Below are 16,824 nucleotides of genomic sequence, written 5' to 3'. Positions count from 1 at the left end.
ACTGCTGACCAAAAAGAACACAAAGGCTCGTCTCACATTTGCCAAAAAATATCCTGATTATCCCCAAGACTTTTGGCCAAATATTCTGTGGACTGATGAGACAAAAGTTTAACTTTTTGGAAGGTGTGTGTCCCATTACATCTGATGTAAAACCAACACAGCATTTCATAAAAAGAACATCATGGCAACAGTCAAACATGGTGGTGGTAGTGTGATGATCTGGGGCTGCTTTGCAGCTACAGCACGTGGACGACTTGTCATAATTGACGGAACCATGAATTCTGCACTCTATCAGAAAATCCTGAAGGAGAATGTCCGGCCGTCAGTTTGTGACCTCAAGCTCAAGCACACTTGGGTTATGCAGCAGGACAATGATCCCAAACACAGCAGCAAGTCCACCTCTGAATAACTCAAGAAAAACAAAATTAAGGTTTTGGAGTGGCCAAGTCAAAGTCCGGACTTAAATCCAATTGAGATGCTGTGGCGTGACTTTAAACAGTCCATTCATGTTCGAAAACCCCCCAATGTGGCTGAATTAAAACAATTCTGCAAAGAAGAGTGGGCCAAAATTCAGCGATGTGAAAGACTTATTGCCAGTTATCACAAACGCTTGATTGCAGTTGTTGCTGCAAAGGGTGGCATAACCAGTTATTAGATTTAGGGGGCGATTACTTTTTCACGTAGGGCCAGGCAGGTTTGGAAGGCTTTTTTCCCTTAATAAATAAAATAATTATTTCAAAACTGCATTTTGTATTTACTCGGGTTATCTTTGTGTAATATAAAAATTAGTTTGATCTGAATCTTTTAAGTGTGACAAATATGCAAAAAATTTAAAATAAAATTTAAAAAAAACGCACTACACTGTATAATAATGATTAATATTTTTATATATTTTATTAAAATAATTTTTTATATGATAAGTAATTCTCTGATTCTTCTGATATTAAGATGTTATATTTTTAAAACTTTAATTTTTATTAATATTTATATTATTGATAAATCTTGATATGGCATGCTAAAACAAATGATACTTTATTAAAATATTATTTAATATCTAAAAATATTAGATATTTTATAAAATTTGTTATTTATATTTATTGTTTTTAAAATATCAAAAACCTGTTTAATAGTATTTTAATAATAATACAATTATGATTTGATTTTAATGATAGATATTTGAAATATTTACATTTTTAGTTTTGATTGTGACATGCCACATCAAGACATCAAAATATAAATAATAAACATAATATTCAAATTGTCTAGTGGCTAGTGCATGTGTTCGGACACATTCATCTGTGGCGCTCATGGGGATGACGTAAGTTCAAGTCTGGCTAACAACATAACTTGCCATCTCTTCCTTTCCTCTCTCTTGACAGTATGCATCATTAGGCAAAAATGTTAAAACTGAATGAAAACTAATGCAGGCCATTTCAGCTGCATGATACCAGGCTCCTCCTCTTCCCTGCAGAATGATGCAACCAGTTATGAAGCTATGTTAACCTTTCTCATTCAGTGCACCGGACATTTGCCAGTCTGATCGTGTTTAGTGAGCATATGCTTCCCTCGTTCCATACAGGGCCTCCTTCTGCGCCAGCTTTATTTCAAACGCTGCTTCTCATATGAGCCCAATTCATGACTGAGTGATGCAGAATTAGTATGCAGCCAACAGCTTGCCTCAAATAATAGGACCCAGGAGCGGCAGCAGAAGTCCAGGGGGGTTAACCAGCGCTCTACCCCTCACCCCTCACGGTCCTGGACTCAAATCTTAATGGGACATCAGACAGGACTGTCTGAATCGAGGACCAGACACCCTCCTCTGCAAAATCCCTGCCTGGGTCATAGGCGCATTCCCTGTGTATGGAGGGGCGTCCCAGAAGGGCGATTCCTGCCCCCACCCAAACGCTGGGTACATCAGACCATCTCCTGACGGCTTTGGTGTGACGTGTCCTCCCAACCGGTTCCATACGCATGCTAGCTTAGCATCAAGCTAGCAGTTTGTTTACAGTCTGAGAATTCAAATCAATCACATTCATGCCTCTTGTCCGTTTCAGACGCTAGCTGGAAATTTTCTTTTCTTTTTTTAATTCATTACCATAATATTGTAAAATTGTTGTTTTTAAACTGTTTTGTGATGCCTTTTTTGTTGTACTTTATTTCTTTGTCTTTGTATAGCAATTATATAGATAGAACAGATATATATCAATTTATTCTTTATTTGTATTTTTTAATTCATTGCTATACAGAAATATAGTGTGTGTGTGTATATATATATACGTATATATATATATATATATATATATATATATATATATATATATATATATATATATATATATATATATATATATATATACACAGTATAGCTCCTCTTTTTGTTAACATAACTATTAGAAATGTTTAAATGGATATTTAGAAAACCATTCTAATAACTAGAGTTTCCTCTTTTTCTCATCTCAGTTGAGAATATTGATATTTATCAGCATTATATCAGACATGTTTTAGTTAAACCTCATACTGATGACAGGCACAACACATAGGTGCTGGATTCTGCAAGAACCAATTACTCTTTAAAACACAAACGACCATCATACACTTGAGTCCGAGAGCAGCTCTAGAACAAATGAACACGAGGGTTCTAGGGGGGTCAGCGAGGAGGAGGTGAAGCCCCAGAGGCGAGCGAGTGTCAACCCCAGCTGGGCGGACATTTTGTTGGCATGCTGATAGGGATTTAAGCAGTGGGTGGGTGGGTGTGCATGCGAGTGTGAGCTAGGTGAGAGAATGAGCCGGAAAGGGGGGAAGGAAGGAGAGAGGCTCACAACAGCGGCGTTTCTAAGCTTGATTTCAGCATGAGCTGAGACGATTAGGGAGAACTGGGAAGGACAAGGAAGAGGGGGCTCTCTGGGAAAGATGGGAACCAGTCCATTGAGACACTGGAACGGGGTGTGTGTGTGTGTGTGTGTGTGTGTGTGAGAGAGAGAGAGGGGGGGGGGGGGGGGGGAGGGTGGGGGGGCGGAGGACTTTTCAGCTGAGCTAATGAAGCATAGGTGGAGATGAATAATGGAATCTTCCAGAGGGTGGGCTGGTGTCTTCGTCCGCTATTCAAAAACTTGGTTTCTTTGGAGAAACATGTTGAGAGGAAGAAAATCCCTCCTCTTAAAGGGGTATCATTGTTTACACTGTAGGAGATTGACAGCGGGAACAAATGCGGCGAAACCGATGTTGCTTCCTTGCGACCGATGCTATAAATAAATGCTCGTAGGCTTCATTAAAACAAGCTTAATATTGTAAATTAACAGATGTTGAAAAAATACAGTTGCCAGGTTTGCGCAGAAAAGAATCCGCCATAATAATTTGCCAGTGTAGCGAGACGTCTGACCATACAACAACCCCCCCTGACCTTGACCTCTAGGGTCCTTCCTCACCTGCAACTGAATAGAGCAGCTGGGCCGTCTAGGCAGCGAATGACTGAATTTTTGACACTTTTACTCGTTCCCACGCTTAACCGAGACGATATTTAGACAGTCTTTGTGGGGGAGAGTAATATTTTCTGTGCTTGGTGTACTATTATCAAACAATAATGTTCCGTTTATAATAAGCACACACTGCAGTTTTATCATCTGCCATTTTAAATATTCAAGCGCTTTAAAGCAGAATGGATTCTGATTGGCTGGCAAGGTTTCCCAAAAATCCATCCATTGGCATTGTTCCTCTGTCATTATCGTTATATTTGTGGTGTGGACTTCTCTATTCTCATAGAATTAGAACGATTATTGTGAACTGTCCTTTGGTCATTTATGCATCACATTAAGCTTTATTTAGACAGAAAGCAGCAAAAATAATTTTTTGGTATATCTGACTCAAATCAGTTTAGTTTGTGTAGTCTAAACAACAAGAAACACATGAAATCTGATGTTTATGAACGTGATCCAAATGTGGTGTGAAATCAGATTAAAATGCATCTCAGTGTGAATGCTCACATTTCAAGTCGTTTTTTGGAATTCAAAAAGTATATGTGTGTAACACCATACAAAATGTGTTATTTCGTATGATGCTCTTTCTGAATACACAAATTTTCCATCCCTTTCCTGGACTGTGTGACATTCGCTATGTAGTGAAGCAGTAAGTTGTTTAGGACACATGCAGGAAAGTGCAAAATGGCTTGTTTATGTTCTCTCATGTTCCTTGTGAGTTTAATGGTGTGTGGACACCATAAACTAAGCAAATTTTCACATTGCGTTTTCGCTCTAAATTACTCACGAGATGATTTTCACGTCACTCGCACGAATAAAAACATAATAATGCTCTCCAACATTTTGATACAACCGGACATGTCAAACCGAATGCATCAATAAGCTCTTGATTGACTTGCATGACGTGTCATGCAAATTTTCCTCTCTTGTTGAAATTTTTCAACTTGCGCGGAAAACACAGAGAAATAACACACGTTTGCAGCAATTGCGGTACCCAATTCGCATCAGCAGGTACAAATTTGCATCTATTTGCGTCTTTGCATCAACTTTGTATATGTAATCTACCCGCGCAATGAATAAAATTCACTTTTGGTGTGCACACACTATAACACTGCAACAAGATATCATGATTAACAAGAACAGAGGAAAACTCGAACAATTGCATCAGATTTCATCATCTGCAAAAGTATAATATGGACAGTCAGTCTTAAAAACTGGATTGAAACCAAATGGAATTTGTACGCAGTGTGAACAAAACATAAAAGGGATAGTTCACCCAAAAATGAACATTCTGTCATCATTTACTCACCCTCATGTCAATCCAAACCTAGAGGACTTTCTTTCGTCTACAGACCACAAGAGAATATATTATAACAGTAAGTACACTCAGAGCCGATCCTCTCTATACGCAAAGTACGCAAGCTGCTCTCAAAGATGATTAAAATATCTTCTTTCATATTCGACGGAAGAAATAGTCATACAGGTTTGGAACAACATGAGGGTGAGTAAATGATCAACTATCCCTTTAATGGCAGGATATGAGGTACAGCACAAAAACTCAACACTAATTTGAAGTTACTTGTTCCAACCCTCACCCAAACCTTACACTGCCTGTCTACATCTGTCTACATCTCGTGCAGCCACAAAACCATTTGCTACGGAACGGTACTTTCTCATTCCCTCTCTTTCTCGCTGTCTGTCTATCTTGTTCCACGTCTCCTTTCTCTTCTCAGCGTACGGACAGAGCCAAGCTGGTCTGAAGCAACATTTTGAAAGGGTGGGGGTGCAGTTCGGGGGCATTTTCATTACGGTCAAATCTCAGGCCCGGCTCTTCAACGTGGCCTGTGCCACCGAGCCGACAGTTTAATCATACAAACAGCACTCCATTCCCATTTCCCGCTCTCTCCTTCACACACTCCACTCCTCGCTTCATAATTCCGCATCCCACACACTCCGCACGCAGCGCTGTGTTTTGGGGGCTAAAAAAATGACATAATCAGTGACTTGGATAAACGCCTGTTTTCCCTCCGACTGTAATCAGCCGCGGTTGACGCTACCATGTTTTTAAAGGGCCAGTAGCTTTTTTTCAGATCAAGGTGAAGCACAATTTTATGCTTTTGATAATGCTGGTGTATTGTACTTGATCTTGAAAATAGCTTATTAGCGCTGAAAAACAAAATAAAGAGTGAAACTTTGACATGCTAAATAGATATAACATACAGATCTGTCTTAAAAAAACATGCTCTGTGATTCTGACCAAATATCCTTTTCTAAATCTGTTTAAAAAGTGAGTTGCTTATATGTACATAGATGTTCATCTGGATAATATTAGGCAGCCATTTAGCAATTTACTAGCTTTAAGAAAAACCCATCAGCAACTAAACAATTAAGACTAGTATGCTACAACTGCAGACAAAAAAAATATATTTATCTGATGTTAAATCCCACATGCTAATCAGCTTTATTTAACAACTACAGAGAAGTATTATTTAAAAAAATCAATATCTATAAAATGAGCTGCTAATGGATATTTAGTAAGTTGCAAGCTTTTAAAAAACAGAAAAAGAAGACTGAATGTAACATCCTTTAGCAGCTAAAATGCTAAACATTAGGAACTAAACACTTTAGACCAGGGCTCCTCAAATATTGCCCTCGAGGGCCAATGCGCTACAGAGTTGTGCTCCAACCCTGATCAAACTCACCTACCTGTGATTTTCTAATGATCCTGAAGACATTGATTAGCATGCTCAGGTGTGTTTGATTAGGGTTAGAGCTAAACTCTGCAGGAAAGTGGATCTCATGTGCCAGATTTGAGGATCCTTGGTTTAGACCATTAGTATGCTATGATTTAATCATAAAAAACTGTTATTAAGGTCTTATTTTTGTAAACACTGCAACTTACAAGGTATTAAGGTAACCTAACATGCTAATCAGCTTTATTAAACAAATAAAGAGAGTTATCATTTTTAAAAAAAACTAAAATATTATAAGAGAGCTGCTAATATGCATGCGCACAGGAAAACATGTTTATTTAGTAGGTTGCTAGCTTTAAAAATGGAAAAAGAAGTGTAAATTTAATTTCCTTTATCAACTAAAAAGCTAAGCATTAAGAAGTAAACAGTTTAGATCACTAGTATGATACATTTTCACAACAAAATCAATTATTGAGGTCTACTTTTCATGCAAACACATGCTAAATGCTGAAAGTTATTATACAAAAAGTTAATTAATACTTTGTGGTAAAACATTATGAAATGAGCTACTATGCAAATGAATACACAGAAATCATTGTGTTGCCAGATTCCCTTTAAAAGTCTTTAGCCTGGCTAGCCACTTGTCAGATCACAGGTGGAATAAAATACAATAAAATACATTTTTTAAAAAGCTGCATATCGCCTTGGCAGAACTGAGCAGTGCCAATAAATGCTTTTAGCAACTATTACTTCTGTGGGTGGACCACATTCAATCAATAACCAAGCAAATAAAAGCAGCGGGCACTAAGAGCATAGAATACCCCCTCATAACGCTGAGACGGCGCTGAAGCGCGGCTAACGTTAAAACATTAAACATATAAGCCTGTCTCTGCACAGAGGGGAGCCACAACGCTCTCATATGATGCTACAGCACTTGTGGAAATGTAAAAACGGTCCGACTGTTTTTCTTCAAGGCTAATCAGGAATTGGAGAAAAGCTTATTGCAGACAGGCAGGGAAGAGGGATTTTTTTATGTTGCCATTTTTTATATTTTGATACAGCGCTGGAGCCAGGATACCACTCGTTTGAGATAGTTCAGCCCAGTTATTAAGCTTTAAGACTTTCAGGCCTTCAAGGTAAAAGTGTAAAAGGTTTACAAGTGGGTATGTAAGACAGCCGGAAGAAATGTGGTTTCATGTTGTGAGAACAACTGAAGCCTGGTAGCTATTACAACAGATAATAAAAAGGTAGCACTAATAATTTAACTGATAAGCTCTAAAAGAAAATTAATCAAATAGAATAAACTATAAAGTATTTAAAAAATGTAAAATAAAATATGGTTTCATGTTATGAGAACAACAACTGAAGCATGGTAGCTGTTGGTAAGAAGGCAACTCTAATAATTTCATTGAAAGGCTCTAAAAATTAAATAAAATATGGCTTCATGTTGTGAGAACAACTGAAGTCTGGTAGCTAGCTGTTAGTAGAGATAATAACAAGGCAGCTGTAATAATTTAATTGATATAAGTAATAAAATAAACTATAAAATAAAATAAAACATGGTTTCATGTTATGAGAAAAAAAACGAGAAAAACTGCAGGTCTAATAATTTAATTTAAAGACTTGTTTTCATTTTAGTCATCATTTACACATGTCGTTCAAACCCAAACAAAGTCATACAGGTTTGGAATGACATGAGGGTGAGTAAATAATGACAGAATTCAAATCTGGGGTGGCTAATCCTTTAATGTGAAAGTAACAGCGCACAGACAGGACAAAGCAAATCAACATCTTGTGACACCTAAATCTTGTGCCGTCCACCATAAGTCTGCACCTGTACAGCAGGAGTGGGAGGTTAACATATCGCTGGGTCCTGGTGAAAACTTGGCCTTTATTCTGGCACCTAATGGGCGTAACACTTGCCCCTCCGTCCCCTCCTTTCTTTTGCCACCTTTTGCAGGCTACTAACAGGATTTACTGTACTCAGCCTCCCTGCCTAGCTTTGTGCTGAATTATGCATAATTGCACTAGTGTACTCACACGCATGGCTAACACTGTGATTAGCATAAAAGCTTTTTGTTTTTCCTTTTTTTTCCAGGTTTGAGGGGGGTATTTTTGTGTTTTGAAGAGAACTTGAATTGCACAAGATTTGGAGAGTGTGTGTGTGTGTATTTGTTTACGGTGGCCATGGGGTGTGGTAGCCTTGCTAGCGTGTCAAGTTATATATAATTTTGTCTGGCTCAGGCTAAAACATATGGGCTCCCCAGCTGTTGTAAATATGCAAATATGGAACGAACACAGACTGACTGACCCAGACGTACCACTCTGCTGCTAATATGCGTTTTAGACATCAACTTGTCCAGACAGACGCATAAGCCCCCCCCCCCCAAATTTAACTGCCTTCTCCTCCCAATTTAAACCAAATCACACCACCCACATGACATATCCCACCTATGAACCACAAACAATACGACCAATATGAGAAACTGTTATTCTAGACAGCTAACAGCACATTAGCGTCATTATCATCCAATATGCTAGTTTTTAAAAAAGCTAACCAAAACTTAAAAAAAGAGAGTCAGACCAATACAAACTAATAGTTTAAAATTGATCACTCTAAATTCTGGTTGGATGAGTTCAAATTTGTAAAAAAACTCAAATATGAACATTCAATATTAATTTGTTAAACTGTTTACGGTTGCTAAGCAACATAGCATCTAAATGTTGTGTTATCCCAAAGAGTGCCCCAAAATAAATTAGCAAATCGCACATTATTATACTCTGCATTTTTTTGGCACTCTTACATGTAAAGATCATAATGGTGTATGCACATCAAAAGTGAATTTAATTATTTGTGCGAGTAGCCTAGATTATATACAAAGTCAATGCAAAGACGCAAATAGACGCAAATAGACGCAAATTGGATGACGCGACTGCCACAAATGCATGATATTCACCTCAAATGCATCTTCCGTGCGAGTTGAATAATTTCAATTTGAGTGGAAAATTTGCATGGCGCATTGTCGCGCAAGCCAATCTGTGAAGAGCTTATTGACATGTCCGGTTTGACACGTCTGGTTGTATCAGAAATGTAATTTTTTAAAAAATTTTGTATGTTTTTATTCACGTGAGTAACGTGAAAAACATCCGGCGAGTAAACTAGAGCAAGTAGCGCGATGCAAATATTCACTTTGCGTCTGGTGTGCACACACCATAACACAATCTGTGAGAAAACCTTTTTGTACTTCCATATGGTCAGAGTCAGATTTTAACAACCTTAATTGCTATGAAACAAAGTGGTTAGAGACAAGATTTAGTCAAAACCCTGATGATGACTAGTGATATTTCATTTGAGATGGTGAAATCGCAAGATACTACGACATGGCTCAAGGTGCTACTTTTTTATGGCTGTTTTTCCTATTACATTTACAAGGTTTAGGCTTTGGGTTGTACATTTTTGTAAAAGCCAACTTCTACAATTTCTTACCATTTCACCATGTAGTTTGAATTATTAGGAATTCCAATTGGATCTAGTTGGTTTCGACTACTATGATGCTACAATTTCAAGCTAAATTATTGAGGACTTTTAGGTCTGTATGTTTTCATAAATACAGCACGTCTATTGAAAGAAAAGTTATAATGAATAAAATCTGACTCAATCAAACAACCATTTCATTGGCATAGCTAAAAAAAAAACACAGACATTGTACACAGACATCTCCCTGAGCATGCAGGCTAACTGCCTAAGCCTCTTTCAGATCTTCAGCTCCACTGACATGATTGTAATAAAACAAGTGTGAAGTTTTGTATTGTAAGGAGGAACACAATGTTGCCCAGCGAGCGTTTGTGTGAAGGGCGCGGATTGTCGGGTCCCACGGCACAGCAGTGCACCAGGGCCTACGGTGAGGAGTGCTGTGCATGCTAATGAGGTCATTATGGGAGGCTGTCTGGAACCGGGCCCTGCAAGTGAGGGATTTACGTAGCTAGACTACCCAGTCGCAGATGTCACAGATGGCACAGGCATCAGATGCTTTGTGTGTGTTAGCTCCATATTTTTCTCCCATTTCGAATGACAGAACGCTACCGCAGCTTAACATAAAGACAGACAGACTGTAAAAGGATACAAGCGATCAAGGAAAAAGGCGCATATGCCCTGCGTGTTTCAAAGGCGGCGTGAATTACTGGCCCGGCCAATAACGAGCGAGCGAAATAACCATATGCAAAAGCAATTATCTGGAATCTACATAGTCGCCCTTGATTAGGCAGATGGGCAGCGTTTAAGGTGCCGACATCTTGGCGGGGAGACAGCTGGCAGGCTTCAGCGGCCATTTTGTCGAAGGCGCTGCCCAGTGGAGACGAAACGGATGGCGGGTATCTATACAATCGTCTGGCACTTTGTTTGCTTTACATAATACAAATCAGGACCTTTAACCAGCAACTACCAAAGCTGATGTTATGTAACCCACACATACAGATTACTGAAATCTTTCCTTACCGAATCCAACTTCCAGTTGAGCATCCAAGGATACAGGAACTATCCACTGCCACCAGCACTCCACTTTTCGAATTGTTAGTATCTAGTTCAGGCCATGTTTCAGTTGTCCACATCCCAATGGATCTGCAACCTTGTGGGAGCAACTTTTTTGGAACTTCTCCATCTCGCACTGTACTCTATTGGTCCGCACCGTTATTAATACACATCAAGTGCCATGGTCAAGGGTGAAAGCGGTTACAAAGTTCCCAGGAAGGGTAAGCGCCAAACCCTTCACCTACAAATCAAGGCCAAGTCCTTTTCCGAGCCTCTCGAATAGTGCCGTCCATAAAAAAAAATAATGTAAAACCAGGTGGAAAAAGGATTCAAACTGCTCTCTCATCGCCGGCCCATCAGATGTAGAGCACTTTGTGCATGCTTAGGAGGAGGACCACTAAAAAAAGAAGGCCTCTTGATTTAGCGTAAAAGAGATCTCAGTCAAGCACTCATTACAACAGTCAGGGGGAATGTGCACTCATGGTGAAAAAGGAATCAAAGATGGGGAAAGAAAGACCTTTGACATTCTTTTTCTACTCGTTCTCCAGCAGGCAAAGTTTTATCAAGTGATGGCGAGCCTGGAAAGGCCCTCTGGCAGAACCACACACGCAAGCACACACACACTTGGTGTTGCATGAAGAGCGTCAAGGCTGTTGGCCCTCTCTTTAGCTGATGCGAGTTGACTGAGATTGGGCTGCGAGAGAGAGAAAGCCGAACACTCAGGCTCCCATGGCTCCATGGCTGGAGGCAGCGTTGGGCGACCCCTGGCAGCATCTCTCCTCAGTATTGATTTCTCTCCCTCCTTGCTGCCGAGGAGCCGGTAGCCGGCGGGGAAAGCGAGCTGCCTCGCCTGCCCACTCCGACTCTCCCTGGCTGGCCCCTGCCGTCTCTCAGAGACCCGAAGACGGAGAGTCGGGACCAATGGAAGAGAGCCCATGGCGGTCCGCAGCTGTGTTCACCTGCTCCGGGTTCACTCCTCCACCACTATCGCTACTCCCACTCTCCACTCGTCTTCCGACTCCTGCCAAAACAACAGCGAGGGAGAGAGAGAAAACAAGTTTAGCTTAACTTTCAGCATTTTGCCCATTGCAAATGTCAATCCACAGCTTTGATCAGGGAGATGTGCAAGGTGAATGTTTTGGCATCTGCTCTCAGTTAGTAATGTGAACTTTCTAACCTTGGAATAAAAAAAAGCTGAGGCAAGAGATTTTTTGAGTTAAGGATGTCAGGCTGAAAGAAACTGTCTGCCAAGTGCACTTAGAGCCCCTATGCTGATACTTCCCCCGTACAGCGGACAAAACCGGGACTTTAAACAGGCACTAAGTAAGCTACGCTACTTGTAAACACAGATCACTGATGAGTAGAATGTTTTCTTGTTTTCATTTCACTTTGGCGTTCTCTGGAATTATTTAAATGATTTCGGAATGAACCGAATGTCATGCAAATTAGTTCAAAAGGACATTCCATTATGGTCTAACTGTGCATTTAAAGCATGAAAAACATTAGCTAACAATAGCTAACTTGACTAATAAATATCCATAAGTTTGGCATCTGTTTAGATGTTTCACTAATTTCCACAAATGTATTCATTTTCATGGCCAGGAAATCATTATTTCTATATAACCATCTACAAACTTTTCTTAACCGTGGGAACCTTGTAAACCATTCTACAATGTTCCTATTTACCCAGCAGCCAAAACTTCAACTATTATTTCTAAACGACACTTCTGCATGTTGCAAAGTGCTCAAAGTTTCGCCTCAAAATTACACTGGTTTAAAGTGGGTTAAGTGTCAAAAAATGGGGGACCGCTTCGGAGTTGGGGGGCAGGGTGCAACCGAGGGGGCGAGCTGCATGTCTCAGACACAATAATACTATTCATTGGGTCCAGACATGGGTGTTAACACCCCTCTGGCAACACACAATGGGGCTCCCTGGCATTGAGACAGCCTTGCTGATATTGTTAGTTCAGGGCAGCGTTCGGCCGGCCGCGGGAGAAAGCGTCGGCATTGTGCCGGGCCGGCAGGACGGGCGGAGGGAGGTGAAAGGCGATGAAAGAGAGAACAGTGTATCTGTCAGCTCGAAGGGAGAGGGCTGGGGCAAAAATAAGGGGGAATCGGAGGGGGCCGGGGCATGGCATTGGACTTGTGAATAAGAAAAAGAAAAAAATCCCTAAAAAGAAGATGGGGGTGAGAAAAAGATTGCACTATAAATATTATTGAAGGGGAGACAGGGAAAGGAGGTGGAGGGGACGGGTATGAAGGTTGGGGCTGGGAAGCCGCTTTCTGCATTTAGGTGCATTTCATGCCTGCCATAGTTACAAAGCAAAGGGGAACAATGAAACTGTGTGGGGATGGATAAAAAAAATTATTCAGGGAGCTTACAAGGGAGAGCGTGAGAGAATACGAGAGCGAAAGAGGGAGGGCGCTGCTGCAGTCGCCTCACGGTCGAGATCAGATACGCCGCTGATATCCAACTACCGCGAGATGTACATCTCACCAGCTTCCCCCATCTTTCTTCTGTATCCACGTGGGGAGCGAGACAGAAAGGAGGAAAGGAGGAGGGAAGCGGCGAAAAGATGATTTGAGAGGGGCAAACTGTGCAATACTTGTTTAGTAGGCAAAATATTGCAGCTTGTAAACACAGCATATTCAGATAAGAGGTTGACTGATACGTTTTTGATACTCATATAATTCCATTTGTTTCCACCTAATCCTAAATACATAGCAGAAAATCTTTTCACTTGTATTCTAACAAGTAGCTTTGTAGAACTCACCAAAATGTATAAAATATTTCAATGGGAATAGAGACGTATTTGTGTGTTTTATATACATATCATACGAGGAATTTATCTGTCACGGGTTGCTACTGTGAGGAGCACGGAACGAGGAAACCAGGAGACCAGGAGTACAAACTAAGGAGTTTATTTACATCGCGGGGAATCACACATAGCACAAAGGAGTTGACATTCATAATAGAGAATGAGGAGTTACGTCACAATCTTTTCACTCCGCATTGCATTTCGGGAAGGCGCCGCCATATTAGCAGGATACGCTATCCGTTCCCATGGTTACTTCTCATTCTCTATAAGGATAAGTGCTTATCTTTTGTTTTGTTTTTGCCTTTAAGTTAAACAACCATTCATTCTTCATTGTATCGTTTGCAGGGAAGAGAAGCTATTTGATCGCACTGCATTTCTCTCTTAGGTTTGGTAGAATTTGTTTTACAGTGTTGACAATAGAAAAGGCAAAAAAACATATTGCATTGTCCATTTTTCTCTCAGAACGATGATCTGAGTTACTATTGCAATTATCGATGCAGTATGAATGACATACACTGGTGATATTTTTCAAAATCACGACAAACAATCAAATACTGCCCTAAACTCAATAGCAGAAAGGCAGCGCTATCCTGCAAATATGGCGAATAAACAAAGCAATTTCCCAGAACTCAACGCGGCGTTACGTCACATTCTCATTCTTTATACCGGACAACACTAACTAAAAGGACTCAGACTTTTACACAGGATGATGAGGGACTAAGGAGACACACCTGGAATCATAGGAAATTAAACATGGGAAACACCTGGGATGAAATTAACAATACGCAGGAGACAGAAACTGGGTCACCGAAAAACACACACAAAACACGGGACAGAGTCTGACAGTATCATGATGCATTTCAAATTATTATTATTTTTTAAATGATCATTTGCTGAGACTCATCACTTATGTCAAACTTAGTGTAATGTTGTCATGTGGCACATTTGAATACGCTCAAGCATGAATGAGATTTGAAACCTACAGTGGAGGGAAAGATTATCAATGAATAATGATTTGAATTTTAGTCTGTTTATTATACAAAGCTATAATATGACTTTAAAAGACTGGAATTTAGCACATGTAATGTGGACTACTTTTATGATGCTTTAAGTCAGTTTTGAACAGGTTGTATGTTTAGCTGTATGTAAAAGAGCATCAAAAATATTCTTCATTTATATATATATATATTTTTTTTTTAGTGGAATGGAGATGTGGAATACTAACGATAAGAATCCAAGGACTGTATTTGCCAAAAATGATTTTTACTAAAGAAAAACATAGCAAAGCATTGCCTCACTTTTACAACAGCAAGGCCAATCAATCTGCCCTTGTGAGTTCCTATGCAATGCTGCAAAGGTTTAAGAAGATCTTTGCAAAATCTATGATCAGACTCTCCATGCTACAACACAACTTCAAACAAAACTGAAAAAGCATCAGTGCACACAGCTAAATGGCACCAGGTTTGCCCCTGCACAAATAATCTCCAGTTTCAAGGCATCTTCTGCACAACACCAAGCCTGCTTTAAAGAACATTACTTTATGAAACACTACTGTTTGTTTCCCTTCTGGTTAACACAGAGCATTTGTTCCCATGGCAACCTCACCTCTCCTGCCATCTCTGACTGACGGCGGGGCAGCGGGGGCACGGCCCTGCTGAGGACACGCCCCCTGCATCTCACTGCAGCCCATGAAGGAGAAACACAATGTGATTTAGCACCAGTACTGGTGTGAGAACTATACTTTTTACATTTTCATGCATTCACTTGCAATGTAACAATGTTTACTGCAGTATGCAATTTAACAATTTAAAACGACTTAAAATACTTAGCTTAAAGGGACAGTTCAACCAAAAATTTAAATTATGTCTTTAATTACTCACCCTCATGTCGTTTCAAACCTGTAAGACCTTTGTTCATCTTCAAAACACAAATTATGATATTTTTGATGAAATCTGGGAGCTCTTTGACCCTGCAAATACTGCAATGCAACTACCACATTCAAGAAAGGCAGTAAAGACACTGTTAAAATAGTCCATGTGGCACCAGTGGTTCAACCATAATTTTATGAAGCTATGAACAAAAAAGTATTCTCATAGCTTCATAAAATTATGTTTGAACCACTGATGTCACATGGACTATTTTAACGATGTCCACTACTTTCTGGGTCTTGAACATGTCTGTCTATGCAGGGTCAGAAAGCTCCAGATTTCATCAAAAATATCTTCATTTGTGTTCTGAAGATGAATGAAGGTCTTGCAGGTTTGGAACAACATGAGGGAGAGTAATTCATGACAGAATTTTCATTTTTGGGTGAACTGTCCCTTTAATATGCAGAGAGATACTTAAAGTGACAGTTCACCCAAAAACAAACTGTGTCATCACTTACTACGTTCCAAACTTGTACGACTTTCTTTCTTCTGCATGTGGAACACAAAAGAAGATACACTGAAAAATGGTGTAGAAACTTTTTTCAATTCAACTAAATTGCTAGTAATTTTCGCAAATAATTACAAAGAAACAGCAAGTAGCAAGCTAAATTAAATGAAATTTTGAAGTAGAATGACTGAAATTGCATTTTCTTGTAAAATATACTAATAATAATAATTCTTGTTTTATTTAAGTAATGTTTCAACTGTTTTTGTTCATATATTTTTTCATGAACATACAAAAATTTCATTGTATTGACAAAAACAGTTAAAACATTCTTCAGGATATCTTCTTTTGAGTTCCAGAGAAAAAAGAAAGTAATAAGGGTGAATAAATTATCAGGTAATTTTCCCTTTAATTATAAATCATTTGATTCCCCGAAAAGGTGTAAACACTGTTGCTTTGTTTAACAAAACATTGCTCTTTTAGTTTGAACATGCTGACTAGTCAGCATAGCAACACTGTCTCAACCAATAGTGTGAGTTTTGGGGCGTGGCTACATGTTTAACCCAACCAATAGCAGATGAGGGAAGTGGTTCAGAAGACCAGTTTGAAAACAATCATTCTGTTTGTTCTCACCAAAATTACACACTCACTTTTAACATTATGTGCTTGTAGATCAACACCACTGAAGTTTCCTTCTTCCACAGCCTCCACAGAGTATTGGATTCACGCGTAGCTGTTATGTCTGATATAATCTCCACATCACAAATGCTGCAGCTCAACTACAGCAGATCACAGTACAGTACACAGTCGGCTAAAGCCAAGCTGTGGGCATCACTCGCTCTGATAACAGGCCGCATTATTGGGACAAGATGTTTGATGTAGGGGCCAGATATCCCCTCAGCACTGCGACATAGATCACAGCACCAAACAGCATCGGC

At 39.6% G+C, this 16,824-nt stretch overlaps 1 long non-coding RNA gene across 3 annotated transcripts in view; it reads right to left on the bottom strand.

The window, feature by feature from the left end:
- LOC107554815 (uncharacterized) overlaps window positions 1–16,824 on the bottom strand; it is a 66,105-nt gene that overhangs the window by 11,195 nt on the left and 38,086 nt on the right. For all 3 annotated transcript variants that reach the window (XR_001605103.1, XR_001605102.1, XR_001605101.1), the window contains exon 3: window positions 10,662–11,715. This is a non-coding gene — a long non-coding RNA (uncharacterized lncRNA). The remainder of the gene's footprint in view (window positions 1–10,661; window positions 11,716–16,824) is intronic.

The sequence above is a fragment of the Sinocyclocheilus grahami genome, unplaced genomic scaffold (assembly GCF_001515645.1).
Source record: "Sinocyclocheilus grahami isolate Dianchi unplaced genomic scaffold, SAMN03320097.WGS_v1.1 scaffold514.1, whole genome shotgun sequence".
NCBI lineage: Eukaryota > Metazoa > Chordata > Actinopteri > Cypriniformes > Cyprinidae > Sinocyclocheilus > Sinocyclocheilus grahami.
The sequence above is the reverse complement of the archived record's forward strand: the minus strand, read 5'-3'. Positions and strand labels throughout refer to the sequence as shown.